The 17,786-nt window shown below is 41.7% G+C and overlaps 1 protein-coding gene across 3 annotated transcripts in view; it reads left to right on the forward strand.

Annotated features, from left to right (window-relative positions):
- Positions 1 to 17,786, forward strand: part of LOC129726046 (protein rhomboid) — a 165,908-nt gene that overhangs the window by 124,683 nt on the left and 23,439 nt on the right. The window contains exon 1 of one of the 3 annotated variants that reach the window (XM_055682608.1): positions 6,492 to 7,214. The exons of the other annotated variants lie outside the window; for them this stretch is intronic. The gene's annotated coding sequence lies outside the window, so the exon portion shown is untranslated. Of the gene's footprint in view, positions 1 to 6,491; positions 7,215 to 17,786 lie in introns of those variants that run through there. 3 annotated transcript variants of the gene reach the window in all.

The raw sequence follows: 17,786 nt of genomic DNA on the forward strand, positions 1-17,786 counted from the left end.
ATTTTTAATAAAAAAAAAGAGTTGATTTTTTTTGAAAAAATCTAGAATACATTTTTTTGGTGTTTATAATTTAGAGCATTTTTCAATTTCAAAATTTTTAAGATTAATTGTGTTACAAAGATGAGTTCTATGACAAGCTTGAGCGAATCTATGACGAGTGCCCAAAACACGACGTAAAAGTCGTCATCGGAGACGCAAACGCACAGGTTGGGAGGGAGGAATTCTTCCGTCCGGTCACTGGAAGGCATAGCCTCCACTCGTCAACCAATGAAAACGGCCTAAGGCTGATAAACTTTGCCGCGGCCAGAGGAATGACCATATGTAGCTCCTATTTTCCAAGTTTGAATATTCGGAAACACACCTAGAGGCATCCAAATGGAGAAGCCTGCTCCCAGATCGATCACGTACTGATTGACGGTCGGCACTTTTCGGATGTAACTGATGTTAGGTCTTTTCGGGGACCAAACATTGACACTGACCATTATCTCGTCGTTTGTAAGATCCGCGCACGGTTGTCGAACGTGCTGAAATCTCGCACAGAGAGGACGACGCGTTTCAACATTCAGCGGTTGAAAGCTGATGGCGTGGCAGCAGAATACGCCAGAGAGCTGGATGAACGGATCGCAGAACAGCGGGAGGAAGAAGTGGAAGACATAAATGGGCTGTGGAGCAGTATTCACGGCGCTATCGAAACGACTGCGAGAGAGGTGGTAGGTACGACGCGTGGAAGACAGCCAACGGCTGGTTCGATGCCGAGTGCCAGAGAGCGACAAATGAGAAGAACCGTGCCAGGAGCCGCATGTTCACTGCGGCTACGCGTCAGAACAGAGAGAGGTACAGGGTGGCAAGAGCTGCTGAAAACAGAACTAACCGTCGGAAGAAGCGCGAGTACGAGGAGCAGGTGCTCGCCAGCGTAGAGGACAGCTATGCTCAAAACGACGTGCGGAGATTCTATAGAACTGTCAACAGAGTCAGAAGCAGGAATTTCCCTGTGCCAGTCATGTGTAATGACAAGGACGGCAACCTGATTACTGATAAACCGACGGTTGCAGCCAGGTGGAATGAGCATTTTCAGGCGTTATTGAACGGTGAGGAGCCGGATGAGCAGAACAGGAACAGGATGACGATTATGAGTGACGAACAAGCTGTGGAGCCACCAGCACAGGAGGAGGTGAAAAAGGCGATTATTGAGCTGAAAAACTGCAAGGCCACTGGGAAGGACGGTATCCCGGCCGCACTTCTAAAAGCGGGAAGCGAGCGGCTGTACTATGCGATCCACCAGATAATACTAAGAATCTGGGCGGACGAACAAATGCCGAACGACTGGTTGGAAGGCCTCATATGCCCTATCTATAAGAAGGGCCATCGATTGGATTGTGGCAACTATCTCAACTCCGCTCAACTCCGCATATAAAGTGCTATCCCGTATCCTGTTTTTCAGATTGAGACCGATAACGGAATTCTTTGTTGGTGAATACCAGGCAGGTTTTCGATAAGCTCCGGGAGTACAACTTATCGACTGACCATCTGTTTGTGGACTTCAGGGCGGCGTACGACTCAGTGAAAAGGAACGAGCTGTTGCAGATCATGCTGGAACACGGTTTCCCTACGAAACTAATAAAGCTGAGTCGCACGACACTGGAGGGATCAAAATCGTGCGTGCGGATAGCTGACGAGACATCAGCTGCGTTCGTAACGTTGGATGGACTGAAGCAGGGGGATGCGCTCTCCAACCTACTGTTTAACATCGCTCTTGAGGGTGCAGTACGAAGAGCAAACGTCGAAAGAAACGGTACGATCATCACAAAATCTCACATGCTTCTTGGCTTTGCGGACGACATCGATATCATCGGTATCAACCGTAAGGCCGTGGAGGAGGCCTTCGTATCTGTTAAGAGAGAAGCAGCGAGTTTGGGACTTGTCATTAACTCTGCCAAAACGAAGTACATGGTAGCTGGCAGAGAGCGTGGGAGTCCCCGTGGTGTTGGTGCTGAGGTGGAGATAGATGGGGAACGATTTGAAGTGGTTGACGAATTCGTTTATCTTGGTACGCTTGTGACATGTGACAACGATATGAGCCGTGAAGTGAAACGACGAGTTGCAGCTGCGAACAGGGCTTTCTACGGACTGCGTAATAAGCTAAGGTCCCGTAGTTTGCAAACTCGCACAGAAATAGCGCTGTATAGGACGCTGATACTCCCGGTGGCCCTTTACGGACATGAAGCATGGACGCTGAAGGAAGCTGATCGACGAGTGCTCGGAGTTTTTGAGCGTAAAGCTCTGCGATCGATACTTGGCGGTAAATTGGAAGGTGGAGTGTGGCGCAGACGCATGAATCACGAGTTGTACCAGGTATACAAACATGCTGATATAGTGAAGGTAATACAGCGGGGCAGGCTTCAGTGGGCTGGACACGTAGCCAGGATGCCTGACGAGAGAGCCGCCAAAACTATCTTCAGTAGAGAACCAGGAAGAGGCCGTTGACTCCGTGGTAGGCCTAGCACGCGGTGGATGTGCGCGGTGGAAGAAGATGCACGATCTGCTGGTGTACGGGGAGACTGGAGAACGGCTGCCCAAGGCAGAAGAAGCTGGACATCTCTAATTCGTTCGGCCCTGGACCGGTGAACGGTCCGTTAGCCAAAAAAGTAAAAGTAAAGTAAGATGGTAATAATTGATATCGAATAAACAAATTTCTAGTAATTATCTTTCTAAATAGAGCCGTTACTGAGTTATTTTGAGTATGAGTTTTGCAAATTTGAATTATAGTTTAAAATATACCTTTTTCTTAGATTTTTCGGGATTTTTCAGCAACGATCAGAGGTATATTCTACAATTCTCTTTTTGGCACCGAGATGATTGGGCGGACAGTTTACAATAAGTAGGGGTTAAATTAGTTAAAAGGATTCGAATAACATTTGTTATATTTTCATTTTATTTACCTATTTTTATTTTAACTTTACAGAGCTAAAACAAATATTATGAATGAGTGACACTCTATTAAACGAAAACAGTTTCTTTTTTACGTTATTCTTTGAAATCGGAACAAACGAGTGGTTATTTTGTGTACCGGTAATATTATTGACAGCTGGACAATACTGCTTAGTCTGTTACTCTCTGTTCGTATTCTTCATGTGATACCCAATAGAATGATCTCTGATGGGAAATTCAAAGTTTATCTGTTACCAAAATACGGTTAAGCTTTTCACTTGAAGAAGTGCCGACCATTGCACCTTCCGCTGATGCTGCCGCTACTGCACAAAAGCAGCTTTTCATCAAATGAAGTACGCTGCACCTACCACTTAACCGATGCTACCACTCTCGCTGCAGCTGCCGCTGCTGCACAAAGGCAGCTTTTTCTCTTCCGCTGCAGATACTGCTGCTACTTGATAAGGACCGTCCTAGTCGCCTTCCACTAATAAAATAGTTGTTTTAGCAGAGACAGGCTCTTGTATAAGCCAAAGAGTGCATTTCCGGTTGACTAGGTTTAAAATTCAGTCTATGTTAGGGATAGCAAGCATTAAGAGACCAATCAAAGGTCGAAAACTGTTTCAACGAGGCTTAACAATTTTCAATAGTACGAAAATTTCAATAGTAGAATAATCGAATTACAGTTTTTTTGCGTTGGGCAGATGCATAGAAGATTTTCCAATCGATTGTTGCAAGAACGAAGAAAATACATTGAGAACTAACCCATTTATTAGCAGTTGAAATTGGACATGTTTTCACTTTTTCCATTTTCAGGTTTTCTTTTTACACTTTTATGTCCTGAGAGATGTAGTACGTCAAAAATAACCTTTGCAACAAAAACATAATCGCTTTCTTGAATTGTATTATAGTTTACAAAAAAATTATTAGTTTTACAATAAAGCCCTGAGCCGGAACGATATCATGGTTTAACGATAGAGCTATTATGTTTAAATATTACAACACTTCTATTCTTTGAATTATTGTTTGGTTAACGCATGGAAATGAACTGTCGTATTCTAATATAATTATGGGTTATATGAAGTAACAACAACAATATCGCACGCTAGCCTGTGAGACTAAAAGCGGTCAACTATCAACTAGATTAGTTGGGAGAATTCGTTTTCGATATTGTTTTTAGCACATTTTGCATGTGTAGGATAAGTACAACGATACACAGTGCTCCAGTGCTGAGCCGGAAAAATTTTCAGCTCTAAAAGATTTTCGATCTGATCGGGAATCGAACCTGATATCACAACCGTCTGGGAGAGCTAGTCGATCTACATCGCTAACCACAGAGTCACGGGGACCACAAGTAAGGCATGGTAAAAAACTCTGAATATTACACGTCACTTAAAATAATTTCTCATTTAAATTACAGTTGCTTTCGACATAAACCACGGTTTTGTTTGAATATTGTGTGCAATATCATTTAATTCTATGTTAAGCGGTGTTTGACCAACAAATAGTTAATGGGTTCAATGATGGCAATTTCGGTCACGGGTTTCTTTAAAACACGTTTTATTATGTCAAAGCTTGTTGTTTGTTTTGTTTTTGCCCTGAGAACGAGGAAATATATCTTTGAAACGTTGGCTTTGACATAATAAAACGTGTTTTAAAGAAACCCGTGACCGAAATTGCCATCATTGAACCCATTTAATTCTATGTAGAATATTATGGAATTTTTTATCATAAGCCATGGTCGTAATTCTTTATATGCACAGCAAAAAAACTTTATGTCGAATCGCATGTAAAGAATTGTCTCCAGCGCTTGTGATAGAAAACTCCATAACATTCCACGCAAATTTAAATGATATCACACGTAATTTTCAAACAAAATCATGGTTTACGTCGGAAAAAACTGAAATTTAAATGATATTGCATATTATTTTTATAAAATCGTGGTTTTCGTCAGAAGCAACTGAAATTTAAATGAGAAAATAATTTACATGACATGCAATATTCAGATTTTTTTTTACTGTGCGATTCGACATAAAGTTTTCTTTTTGTGTGGAAATGCTCCGAAATTCAACATTCCAAAATTATTACAAAATTACTCTTAAGTAGTTTTTAACAAATTTTATTATTTATAGATTTGAAAAAAGCGCTTTCATCCTTAAAGTTGGACGTAATTCTACCATAAAAGTTTTTTTTATCTTTATAGCATCTCGTTTCACAATATTCGCGATCGATCAATGCGCAGAATGTAACCAATAGATGCTCATAGGCTAAGTACAAAGTATGAAGTAGAACAGAGCGAAACCCAGCGATAGATCGTAACAGGAAGGCTCTTCTTTGTACGCAAGAACGAGACCATCATAGTTCTCCTCTGCTGCCTAATGCACAGCATGCCTTGCAGGCTGCGAAGGCGGGGTTTAGGAGCATATCTGTTTGTATTCTCTCTCTGTACGTCTCGGTTACGTTCTCCATGTTTATTTCCGAAGCTGTGATTCTCTTTTGACTGGAAGTTCTTCGCCCTGTGTAAGCGATATCATGATTTAGGTAGCTACCTCTTGTGTAGCCAACTGACATGACTTACCGATAACTTAGGAGTAAACCATCTAATTACCGATAACTATGGAAAGTAAACAAATTGTTTGTGTTCCGTAAATTATTTTGTTTGAAATCTGCATCTTGGCGAAAGTTTTGTATCTTTTATATCCTGCTCCTAATTTTGTTAGGTTATTCTATTCCACACGTAAAACAAAATCCAGTTGCAATTGTAACCTTATTATTTTTGTATGATTATTAGAATCAGAGTCGTCAAGTTTTCAATTTAAGAATTAAAATCTGTAATTTTCAACTACTTTAATTTTCTTGAAGAAGAGTGCTTTAATAGCTGAAATAACAATCCAATGCATATGAGTGAGCAAACCATATGTAAAAATTTCGTTAAGATTGCGATTGCGTATTGTTCACAATCTGTGTTCAATGGTAAAGTTGATAAATTTTGAACGTTAAAAACTGTGACATCGAAACTTCGAAATTTAATCCCAATTTGACACACCGTTATCACTACACGGTACGTTAACTACATATGTATATTTCGGCCACACGACGAGGATCGTCAACGTAATCTCACTCTATACGGAGTAAACGAGAGATAGTTCCCGCAATTCTTTATTCCAAAAACCTGGACACATTCTATGCTATGGATCTCGTTCGGGATTCTATACCAAACCACACAACACGATGCACAAAAAAGCATAAACAGAGAGCATATCTTCCGGCATAATCACGAGAACGCGAGAGTCAAGTCGTTTTCTGTCCAAGTGTTGGTGAGTAATGATTTGGATTGCCGGAGAATCTCTCTGCACAAGCAAAGTTTGCTCTTTTTCTCACATTATTGTTCGCTGGAAAGAATGGTAGATGAGACCGCACATGCCGGCAAATTGTGTGTTTTCCTTTTGTGCGGAGTTTCGGTTTCGACTATCGTTTGCTGCTGCTGCTGCTGCTACTTCCTTAACAAAAGTAAGGTACTATTTAATTGTACAAACGAAACTCCGGTGTGCTGTGGCGGTAGACGACAGCCGATATTAGTGCCGTGCATCGCGTAAAAACGAACCAGTCATAAGCTAGATATCGTCGGGAGAGGGTTGTTGCGTCGCATTGAGAATATTCAACTATATTCAGTTCGAGTTCAGCGTGTTCTCTCGTTTGTTCCGTTTCCGGAGTTCTACTAACAAGTTTCCTCATTTGCAAAGTGATCGTAGCGCAGTATTATCTTCAGCCCTGAAACTTTAAGTTTGCAAAAGTGAAGGAAAGTGTGCTGTTGTGTAATTAGAGTCAATATAAAATAACGGGGAAGTTGATTTGTTGCGATCTAATGCGGGGTAAATGAATAACAACAAAAAAGCGATCGAATATTTGTGATAGCGCCGCCAGTTTGGTCTAGTTTTTGGAAGGCAGAATCGGAACACGGTGTATCCTGAAAAGTTCGTTGCAGTTTCGTGTGCACGGTGAAGCGGCTAGTTAGTGCCCACTTCTAGTTGACGAAGCGAAAAAGTCAAATAGGAAAGGCATGAAAAACAAGTGTGTTCCTGTTTTTGCTAAATAAGTGACAGGAAGAGAAACGGGCCACAAACAGGATTTTTTTCTGCACCAGAGTGGTAACTTGCCTGCCGAAGAATCGGAAGCAGAACAGCGGGTTTTTTTTTCTATAGTGTGCGAAGGAGGCAAAACAACTGCCCGGAAGGAACAGTAGGAAACCCGAAATTTTATTCTCCCACTTCTGGACACGATAGCAATGGGTAAGTTTGGATTTTCTGTTTTTATTCGACAAACGGTAATGGTGGCATTGGGTAGCGCAATTCGCTGCAAGATTGCACAGTAATTGTTAGAAGCAACTACACGGAAAGAAATTTGTTAGTGTTGTGCGAAAGAAATCAATAGATTACGTCATTGAAGGTTGACAAAATTATACATGATAGGAACAATTAAGGTTCGAAACGAGCGCGACAAGACCTGAAAAAGATTTTTTATTTTGCAGAAAAAAACATTGTATTTGATTACAATTGGTAAATTAAATTAATATTTAATTTAAATGACGTTATACACAGCCTTTAGTGCGAATATAATGTTGATTGTGTTGAATTCTCGGATACCGAATGTGTACACGTTGAAAAGTCAGCATACATTTTAAGTCGATTTTATAAATGTTTTAGTAGGCTTTGCCTCCAGATCGTCATCATAAGACGCAATTCTAGTGCTAGTGTGGCCAATATTTATATCTCAGATCTATCAGATCATAATATCATTGGTTTTTCGGTTATGATAGGGAAACAATTCCGATTTGGTGAATTTATAGACTTTGAATTTCGACTCACTGAATCATGAGTTATTAAATTATATATAATATAATTTATTGATAAAATAATCATAATTTATTTATTTAGTACAAAAAAGTGTTATATTTTTCAGTCTTGCTTTTTCGTTGCATTTGTTATATTGGGGCTTGGGTAGATTTTGAAACAGTCATAACTTTTTTTCCACGTTTTATTGCAAGTCCTAAAGTTATACTGTAATCGAAAAAAAAAAATCGCTCAACTGACTTAACACGAAAAGGTCATTCACTGTTCGGGTGACGTTAATGTAATCAAGGAGTAAAGCTGTCAAAGTCCACTCGTGGCCATATGAATCCATCGGCACGGAGAAGGTTTTCGGGTATCCGAACACGACGCCATAAAGCTAAATTGACAACACTACACGCGTCCCATTTCAGAGATTTGATTTGAAGAGGTTTGCCGTTGGCTCACGCGTAGGTGCTCCCGAAGTCATAAAAAGGTGTCATAAGTATACATCTTGCGCGCCAGTACGGATGAGGGAGAGTTCGCCTAAACCGTCCAAAGTTGTCTAGTTTTCGATTTTACCGTCGCCGGCGTTGTCACTGTCTCTTTGCCATTAACGTCGCCGCCACTTCACCTACCAAAACCACTCGCGCATTACTAGAAGCGGCAGCCTAGAGATTGCATGGATGAATAATTGAATCAATTTTGTTTATTTCCCACGCACTTGTCAGTTTTTTCTCTCTGTCTCTACTAGTTTCGTTTGATTCGGTATTGTACCTTGTATAAGCTTTTCTCCCGTGACTGTCTTCGACCTGAATGGAGGATGATGATGATTATGCCGAGAAAAATCTTGCTCCGCTGGGTGCAATCTGCATGCAGCATTTTGGTCTACTTCACCGCTTGAGACATCGCTTGAAAAATATGGATGAATGAAAAATAATTGATATTTTAATGTAACTAGTGTTTCTGAATTCAACCAAAAAAAAAGAGGGTGATGTCAAAGATATAACCGCATGTGAAATAATTAGTTTGCTAACAGATTGATAACAAACATTGTCTTATTTTTTCCAATATATATGAGGTCAAAATACCAATATAATATGAGATCAAAATTGATACTTTGACATTTTTACTCATACTTAGGAAACTATTGTTACAATTTTCAAAAACACGTGAATGGTAATAGCTAATCATTAAGTTGATTTAGAGAGGAGATTGTAAAAAAATTTTAAGGCAGCTTTACAATCAGGACATCAAATTGGTGTAAGTTCATGAAAGCACATTTGTTGATGTAAAAGTAAGCGATTGGTGTCAACTTTTGACGTCTTTTATTACAATCAATTGCTGCATTTCTAATGTGAACATAATATTTAAAAAAATCTGTTCTTCGTAAAACATTTGTGCTTTAAAATATGCACAGTCACCAATACCTGTCCGAATGATCATAACCAAATTAACTTTAAAGTTCTTACGTCGTCTGGCCCAGCATTAGCCAGTTATTGCCTCTGAATTCTGCACCCCTGTAACTGCTGTTTAATAACGAACAATTAAACCCTTATTTTTTGCATCCCCTGACATGCGTTATGCTGCCAGTAGGAATTCACGACAGCAAGCTGGGGTGCCCAGAAACCACAACCAAGCGGCATTTTTCAGTTTTCCCCATGCCACGCAATAATCGACTTTGCATATGTACGTACACAATCAACCGGCGAGACACCTGAGATTCAATAATAATTCGCACAGTTATTGGACTATTGCTGTCGTGTCGGCTAACATCTCATATAAAAGTGGCGTTGTAACTCGTACAGCAAATTGTTCACGTTCACGATCAAACACGTCTGGACGTGTGGTATGCAAGGTGCTCACAGTAGACGTTACCGCGTCTTCTATGTCATGCGTTCCCGTCTGCTGATTGACTTGCGCAGGGCTAGCTCAGTGCAGAATCAGCGCCCACCGAGGTGCTATGATCGGTTAATTTATTCCGCCTGCGCTCAATCAACGGCGGCGCGCCTGACGTGGACCACGCGCGTCGATCAGCCCTTGGCGTCGCTCAGCAAGCAGACTGGACGCCGTCGTTAGCCTCTCCTACCATTCAAATCGAAAACAGCGGCAACCGGAGGTTCCTGAAGGCAATCCATTGATCTGTGAATATTCGCAGATCCGTCTGTAAAACAAAGACAAATAAAAGTATAATCTTGCATGGTGCGGATGTTGTTGGGTTTGCACAATTCGCTTCGACAACTGTAACCAGTTTAATTGATTAGATAAGCTTGGTTGGAATGCACCAGCCCGACAACGTTTACCAAAATAGACAAGGTCGCACTGAATCACGTCGCTGATCAGCTGGGGGAAACTGAAGAATTCGTGGCAGCACCTTGACGCGGCAAATAGCTGAGAAATTCCGTTCACTACGTCATACGTCGCCCGTGCTCAGTTCAAGGGATGCGTCATCCTACCCGTGTTTGTAAGCAGATTACCGCGAATGGTGCAATACAACACGATGACCGTTCAGCACAATTGTTACCGGTATTGATTTTCGAGAGACGTTTAGTTTCAGACGGAACTCGCGAATGTTCACGTATGTTTTGCACATGACTAATTTTTTGCCTTTCTCCTAGAAAGGCCTAGAATCACTGGAAAAACCAAAGGTATAAAAGTGGTCCCAATGGCCGAATGTCATATACCACTCGACCCCTTTCGACGAACTGAGCATTTTCTGTATGTATGTATGTATGTGTGTGTGTGTGTGTGTGTGTGTGTGTGTGTGTGTGTGTGTGTGTATGTGTGTGTGTGTGTGTGTGTGTGTGTGTGTGTCCGTGTGTGTGTGTGTGTGTGTATGTGCAACTTTTTTTTCTCACTCACTTTTCTCAGAGATGGCTGGACCGATTTTCATAAAATTAATTGCAAATGAAAGTCTAGTTGTGCCATAGGTTGCTATTGAATTTCATTGTAATCGGATTTTTAGTTTAGAGGTTATGTATCAAAATGTAAAAATCACGAAACATCAATATCTCAGAAACCACATAACCGATTTCAATAAAACTGGTTTCAAATGATCGGGCTGTCTCCAAAACCCTTAACTTTCAAATTTCGTTATGATTGAACATATGGTTCGAAAGTTATGTAAAGAAAAGTTATCCTGAGGTTGTTTAAACTCACTCATTTTTCTCAGAGATGGCTGAACCGATTTTCACAAAATTAGTGTCAAATGAAAGGTCTAGTTGCCCCATAGGTTGCTATTGAATTTCATTGTATTCGGATTGTAACTTTGTCCGTTGTTCATAAAAATGTGAAATCACATAATGAAAGTAAACATATTGACTTTCTCCTAACGATCGCTGGCTAATTAAAAGGTAGAAAAGTGGTCCAAATGGTCGAATGTCATATACTACTCGACTCAGTTCGACGAAACGAGCATTTTCTGCATGTGTGCATGTATTGGTGTATATGTTTGTGTGTGGGTGTGTACGTGTGTGGATGTTTTCCAGAAACCGAGAGCTGCAAAATCGGGTTTCAGAGTGAAATATGGAACTTACTCCCGGCTTTCGAGCCCGGGATAATGTTCCTGAAAAACATTGGTAATGTTTGTCCCTTCTAGGTTGTTTTCCAGAAATCGGGAGCTACTAAGTATCTAGAAATTTAAAATGGCGTCCTAAGTTGATTTCTGGCCTTTGGGTGTACCGCTCCCGCAATACTCATAATGGATGAAGTCGGCATCTTCGCCATCGAAATTAATCGGATTAGGCAAAATTTAGCCTTTTAGGATGTACTCCGGTAACCAGAAGTAGTCATCTGGATTTTTGCGTGATGTATTCGAAACATATTTATTTCATTATATTTGCATATGTATGTTTTAATGTATCCTCATATGTGTGTGAATATTAGGTTTTTAATTTTAATTTAATAATGGTATAGTATTTAATAATGGTATAGTTGTGCTGAAACCAGCAGAAATTTTCAAGGAGTATTTTTTCTCTTAAATCGTGTAAATCTATTCTAACGTATAATAAGTTTGAATGAGGAAGGCTGGGTCTGACCGCTAGGTGGATTAATTTAGGTTTTTTAATTTGCCAGCACAGATATTCCGATTGCGTTGGCGTGCAATACGCTGTCCGGTATCTTATCTCGATTTTACAGGTATCTTAACACAAGTACTTAATCGAATATTTGTACGCTTAACGCTATGCATGCTCCATTGTTGCGCAGATCGCTGAGCGAAAAGCTTTAGTTTGCACAATTTGGCAATCGTATTAAATCAATTTCGAGGGAAAATCGAAGATTGCACCGATTTCTAAGGTTGGCGTGTGTTGTTAGTTGGCGGCCACTCGCCGCACCGCTGCTGCTGCTACTGCTTGTTGTTTGACGGGAAATCAAATTCTGTTATTTTCGTGTGGCATTGGAGTTGATTGATGCCTCATAACAGCGTCCAAAGCGGTGAAGCTTATTAATTATGGCAAAATTGCCAAATCAACGCCAGCGTTAGCCGCCACACATCGTTACGAAGCTACGTTATTGTTCGCTTTCTGATCGGTGGAGCTTAATTTGCTGCAATAGTCGGCTGTTACGTCGAATCGTAGGCTCTTGTGCCGTGGTTCGGGTGTTCAATTTGTTCAAACTCACATGCGGCTGTTCAGACCGAAAACGTAGGTTTTATACAGCGTGTATTGTAGAGCAGAGGGACAATTTCTCATGAGAACTGCATACATGCACTTTCAAACCCGAGCACCTAAAACTAAACGTCTGGATAAAAATTGTTTCAATGGAGAAGGGATAACAATTTTTAGATATAATCGTGACTTTAAATTGATGGTTACTGATTGACTCCTCAAGGACCCGAATAGCATGTAAAATGTTTGGCACATTTGTTCCGGAGTTGCACATACTTTGCACCGTCGAAACTTTTGCGTGCATCTAAAGCGGAAATAAATATCGAATAAAGATAATTGTCTCGCCTGTGCAGCGGCCAACGATGCGGAACGGGTGTGAAATAACGTGAGAGGAATTTCTGCTTCCTGAGTACCCCCTGTATTTTAGCCCTTTTGTGTTTGGCGTTACCTACTTTGCTCGTTGAACTGCAATCCATCCGTTTGGTAGTGTCGATTTGAGCGATTAATTTCCTGCCCGTTGACCTAGAGATTTCATTGAATCAAATGGTGATTCGTACTAATTTCTGTTGTCATTAGTAACTGGCTGACACATAAAACACGCCGGTGGTTCACTGGCATCGCGTGCTAAATGGTATATGAATTTGTCTGAAGTGACAACCTAAATTTCGGCATGTTGTGTTCATTTGTGAAGTTGATGGCGTAGAGGTTACCGCGCCCCGACTTCGTTTGCATTTGATTCGTTGCTAACAGACCTATTCAGACTTTGTGAATGGGTGGTTCGCTGCTATTTGGGGTTCCGTTTAATCAATGATTCAATGTAGAGATGTGAATATTGTGTTAACAGTAATTAAAATAATGCACATACTGCTAGTCGCGACCAGAGAGACAGCGATATACATTGTATATATACAGTACCGTAAACAGCGTTGGGGCAAAGTAAGCATCGGAGAGTTCTCACACTGTCCCGCAATGTGTCAACAGCCGGCTGGCGCAGTCGCCTAGCACGCGGATACAGTAGAATGACACTTTTGTTGTCCCAACTTTCAACAGGTCTCAGTTTGGAATATTTACTTGTACATTCCTCTAAGGAACCCCCCGAATACGAACAAAAATCAAATGAGCTGTCAATATTTAACTTAGATTAAACAGTTTACCCAGTAATTATGCCATACATTGTAATATTCCTGCATTGAATGGTTTCATCGCCCGGTATCTGACTTGTGGGATTTCGAGTGTCAAGAGTAAGATAAGTGTGTATTTGTACACAAATAGGTCAGTCATCGACAGGCACTTGGCAAACGGAACGCCAAAGTCTCGTTGACACTTTCAGTAGTTGGGAGAAATTTGGTGGCAACTTTGTAGATTTCGTCTTCGCTTGTTAGGCGCCTTGGATGATCGGTCGAAAAAGGTCGAACTTGTTTATCCAGAAGCCTACGCATAACCGTTCTGGTTATTTTCTCAAGACACCGAATTGGAATGCGAGAAAAGGCAACCCGAGCGTTCGAAATGTTCGACAAAGCGATCTTCTCGCGAGGAGTAATATTCGTGTTCCGCGCTTTTTATTATTTATTTTTTGGACCACAGAACCTTTATTTATCTTTTCGCTTTGCAGAAGCTGGTACCTACTTATCGCAGGACCGGCAGCTAAGAATAAAAAACGTGGGATGCATAGCAACATTTGAACATTTGTCACATCTCTCGACGGTGGCCAAGGTATGACGTGCCTGGTGTTCGTTCGTGCAAGTGAGAGTGCAGCAAAGAGAGGTTGCATTGTTTTTTTTTTTCAAGCAATCCGATTCTACTTTGCTGTGCGCTAAACAGATCTGTAACGGGTTTAGCGCCTGGCTTGCCGCTATATTTATTCGTCCTTTGTTTCAAAGTTCTCTCTTCCCTTGTGAAAAAAGATTGGTGGAGCGTTCGTTTCGGTGTTTCGCTTGTCACTCAGTTTCTCACAGAGCTTGTCATGATTCTCGTGTGTGTGTGTGTATGTGTGGAAATAGAGTTCAGTGGATTAACCATTGACAGAACTCTAATGTGTAGCAAGAAGCGAACTGTCAGTTTATAAGTACTGATAAATCCCTTTGATTCCGTCAAAGAGATCCGGAGCGAGTTTACTTCGGACCGCGGTTCCTGTAATATAATGGCATATAATAAGGGGAAAGAAATTGTTGTCGATGACAGCAAACCCAAAAACCAGCCAGGGAGAGGAATCGATAATAAAAGAAATCAACATATCAATAAAAGATTGTTTTATACTTCTGCCGTTTATTCGTTACGGATCCTGCTGGGAAACAATAGGTGATGTGAGCAAAGGACAACAGGAATAGGGCCGGGCGAGCGATATACGAAATCGATTGAATGGTTTTTTTCTCGGTTTTTTTGCCGATTCGACTAAGTATTGTTTATTGTTTAGATAGATAGGGAGTCTATGGAAGCAATCCCAAAGTTTCCTAACGATTTTGGACGTTCTATTTTTGATACATGGCATTTCGCTAGCTGGTATCATCAGACTTCGACAGCTCTCGTTTGCGGTAAAGGCCACTCAAGCCGCCACCGCATTCCGTCACGGTAAGGCTATACATTACCTGTACCATTGCCATGGCCACTGCCGAGGAGGTACCGATAAACGTCGAAAGGCGATTGTTTTTCGTCGGTAAAAATTTCTTTGGAAAAGCGGCAACGATGAAGGTAACTCGCGTACCTGTTTTCATGTTTCGCTCTGATTCAGACGCCTTGCACGCGCTCACGCTGCGCTTACGATTTTGTGTTAAGATCACTTGAGCGCAACGGGCTTTAGCCTCATTAGAAATGCAAGAGAAACCATGACGCGAGCGCCGGATCTTCACCACCCTTATGCACGTCGCCGTGGTCGTGCCACCATCACCACCGCCAACAGAAGCCCCAGCAGCAGCTGTGTGACCGCTATTTACTTGTGGTTGCACTTGGTTGAGCTTTGCACAGCCGCCGGTTCGCTGAGAGTTGATTTTCACGCTCATTAAACGAAAGGCTGCTCCACCCACGACTAGAGATGGCCGGGTTCCATAGCTCCGTCAAATAAAACTCCATCGGTCCTAATTGAAGGTTAATATAAAAAAAACGTACTTTTCGATTCCAAATCGAGGTGTGAAAAAGTTTGTTTCAAATCTACTGTTGCTCTCAGGCGAGTTGAGGCACACTTTAGCTTTACTTGATTCTCGATAATCCCTTTTTTTTAATTCTTGAATTAAAAAAAAAACGCTGCACCTTGATGGTGATGTGCACTTTGAGAAAATTACTTGCACACCGTTCTGGTCTTGTTATCTTATTTAGATGGGAAGTATAAAAGGCATGATTTCTTGATGGCCCGATGAAATATATTGTAATGTAACATACACTCAGTCGACATTCAAAACATTCCCCCAACAGGCACTACCACTGACTACTGTATCAATCCTAAAATAGGAAGAACCCCAAGAACGTGTTTCATGAATGAATGATTCATTCTCAATCGTTTCGTGGATGACGTTATACTGTGACATTATATTTTAGTATACAAATCATGCACCAACATAAAAATATTTCATTCCAAGGCGATAGGCAACACCGGCTGTGTTGGGTCTGGATGCGGACCTACGGTGCGGGTGTCAATGGAAATTTGATAGTTTGTGACACCGTTGCTCAGCGCCCCCTAATCTTGCCGACAAAGAGAACATGTGCAATGGAAGGCGAGAAAGAACGGGTTATCGCTGACCAGAGATCGCAACATTACCAATTACAATGTTGCACCCGTAAAAAAAAACACTCCTACTCTCGCTTCGGCTCAACATGATGCCGTAACAAATTTATGAGACTAGGCGTTCAACGTGCAAATATTTAGTAATACGATGCTCCAACGCGAGATCTACTTTCAACAGTACTTGTCATCGTTTTTAACCGGCCGTTGAACCTTCATAGCCGAAAAGTCATTTACAATTTCCATATATACCGCAGCACAGTCGTGGCACATACACAGGAAGTACCGTAATATTTCCTCTTGTCTATACACTCAAAGCGACACTTGACATTCCTAAAATCACCGCGAGCCTCTAGATGATGATTGACATTAAAATTAGAAATATTTTTCACTAGTCTTTGGTTTGTACACCAAACTCGCGCGCCCGTACCTTCCTCTATTTACACATAGAGAATTGAGTTATTAAAACTAATTCCTTTCCCATAACGTTTGGAACAAATTAAGCTCTTTAAACGCGATTCTCCGCATCCCATATATTCCCCGTTCTGTTGTTCTTCTGCTTTTCGTGTATTGTTTTTGGAACAATTCAAAATCAGCGTTTTTGGACAGTTCACTCAGTCTTGAACCCGCACCGGGAGATGCCGTTCAATGCCGACCTCCCAGTGGTAATCCTCTTGTATCGCCGGGTCGTCAGCTGCCGCGTTGATCATCGATTATTATATTAGTATGCAAAGAAACGGGGGAGAAGCCAGAGTACGCGAGTTCCTGTGCAACACACCACCCTAGGATCCATGCCGGTGTGTTCGCGCGGTGCGGCTTGTACAGAACGAGGAATCGCGTCATCCCGCGGTGTGAGAACATTTCAGCGAGGTCCAGGTCCAGAAAAGGCTTCGCTGCACGTCGGTGATGGCGACTGCGATGACGAGGACGGTCAGCAACAACAGCAGAAGCTGCGGCAATCTTCGGAGCTGAAGGAAGGTGGCAGTGTGGCCGAGCCGGAAGAAAAGCAAATAAAACCTCCGGCACTCTCTGTGCAGCTCTCAGTGGAGCTCTCCTTATAGTCTGATTATTTGTATGTAAATATCGAGTGGGAATGGAGCTTGTTTACGATCGTAGGACCTGAAGCGGGTTCGACCAGTTGAAGCGGGATTGCGCACGGTGCTGTGGGGGTATACCGCGTGCAGGAAGGGAGTTGTTGGTGTTTTCGCCCACACAGACTGTTTCGATGCTTCGTTCTGCTTTGGTTCGTGTGTTCGGTACAATTTCGAAGTTCTCTAGACCCTTTAGTTTGCGCGTGGTTTGTTGACTTGGACACGGTTCCATAAACTAGCGTAATCACTTCACCTGACAACCCGTTACTGACACCGTGCGCGATATTTACGTTGACATGCTCCACTTCTTCAGCTACGAATATTCCCCATTTCCAATTGACTAATTGATTCAATTAAAACAACTCGTACCTTCTCCCCTCTCAGGCGAAATTATCTAGGTGCAGTGCGTGAGAAAATCTGTTTTCCATTATTTACTTTATGCGTGTGTGGCACGTCAAACCAGTCCAAACGTTAACAGTGCAAATGCACAAGCGGAAAAGAGCTGGGAGACGTTGGTTTCCATGCTTTGTTTTTTTTTTATCCTAGTAGAAAAAGGCCGTGAAGGAAAGGTTGTAGATTGTTATAGGTCTCCGCATTACGATGATGGTGGCTGCATCATGATCGA

The sequence above is a fragment of the Wyeomyia smithii genome, chromosome 2, assembly GCF_029784165.1.
Source record: "Wyeomyia smithii strain HCP4-BCI-WySm-NY-G18 chromosome 2, ASM2978416v1, whole genome shotgun sequence".
In the NCBI taxonomy this organism is placed as follows: Eukaryota; Metazoa; Arthropoda; class Insecta; order Diptera; family Culicidae; genus Wyeomyia; species Wyeomyia smithii.